At 42.8% G+C, this 1,472-nt stretch overlaps 1 pseudogene; it reads right to left on the minus strand.

The window, feature by feature from the left end:
* Positions 1-841: 841 nt before the first annotated feature.
* On the minus strand, positions 842-1,299 carry LOC101661982 (annotated as a pseudogene).
* Positions 1,300-1,472: the final 173 nt, after the last annotated feature.

The following is a 1,472-nucleotide window of genomic DNA, read 5'->3' on the forward strand; positions in this document are numbered from 1 at the left end:
GGATGAAAGAATTTGTAAAACACAGGACCACCCTTATAAAAAACAGTAAAACGAGTTCTTTCCACAGGGAGTCAACAACAAATCACTACACAAAACCTTATTACAGTGAAAACAGGCTATGTAAGTAATACACAGAGTGAAACGGAACAATAAGAACCCAAATAAGGACTCACGATGACATTGCTACAATGACGGCAACAACAATAATAAATAGCGGGATCAGAGGAGATAATTAATAGTCAAACAGAAAAGATATCAAGTCATGCACAAAAGACAACAGTTCTGAATTTTTAAAGAAAACCACACACACACACACACACACACACACACACACTCATACACACAAGCTCCTCAAAGAAAAAGTTAAAATCACAATAACACAAAATAGAGGAAAATCATATAATCCTGGTAAACAGGGAGATAAAAACAACAAAAAAGCAAATAAGCACCTATTGACAAGAAAATAGACAAACAAAAGGAATGCGGCACAAAAATGACCTTGAACAACAAAACCACTATCTCATAAGCTCTAACAAAATGATGGCGATGAAACCATGCCTGTCAAGAACAGCGCTGAAAGCAGATGGGCTGGACTCACCAGCTAAGAGACAAGGGCAAACAGAATAGACGTGAAAACACAAACTTCCATTGTTTTCCTTTTTCTTTCTTATCAATCATTTTATGGGTGAGGGGCCTCTTACAAATCTTATAACAATCCGTCATTCAATTGTATTAAACACTTTGTACATATGTTGCCATCGACATTTCCAAAATATTTCCTTTTATTTTTTATTTGTGTGTGTGTGTATAAACTATTTATGAAGAGACAAGGTGATCATCTTCATTTCTTCTTGGACACACCAACAGTTTGGCCGCGGCGGCCGGTGGTCTTGGTGCGCTGGCCTGGAACTCGAAGGCCCCAGAAGTGGCGCAGCCCCCTATGGGCGCGGATCTTTTTCCACTGCTCCAGATCTTCCCGGAGCTTGTTGTGCAGACCGTTGGCCAGGACCCGCCGGTATTTGCCATCCTTCTCATCTTCCTGGCTAGTCAAGAGCCGGTCTGGAATCTCGTCCTGCCGTGGATGCTGCAGGATGGTGGTCACGTGCTCAACCTCTTCTTCGGTGACTCCCCTGCTCTCTCGGCGAGGTCGATGTCTGCTTTCCTCAACGCCACGCGAGCACACCTTCGTCCCACACCGTTCAAGGCAGTGATGGCAAAGGCTATTTTCCGCCGTCCATCGATATTAGTGTTGAGGACTCCCAAGATGTACTGGAACTTCTCAGGGATTACTAAAGACATGGCGGCGGCGTGTAGGCCTAAAACACAAACTGTAAAAAAAATCATTTTATTGGGGCTCATACAACTCATCACAATCCATACATACATCAATTGTGTAAAGCACACTTATACATTTGTTGCCCTCATCATCCTCAAAATTCGCTTTCCACTTGGGTTCCTGGAATTAGCTCCTC

Source organism: Echinops telfairi, unplaced genomic scaffold, assembly GCF_000313985.2.
Source record: "Echinops telfairi isolate 266 unplaced genomic scaffold, ASM31398v2 ScPeMD7_7469;HRSCAF=8507_1, whole genome shotgun sequence".
NCBI classification, from domain to species: domain Eukaryota; kingdom Metazoa; phylum Chordata; class Mammalia; order Afrosoricida; family Tenrecidae; genus Echinops; species Echinops telfairi.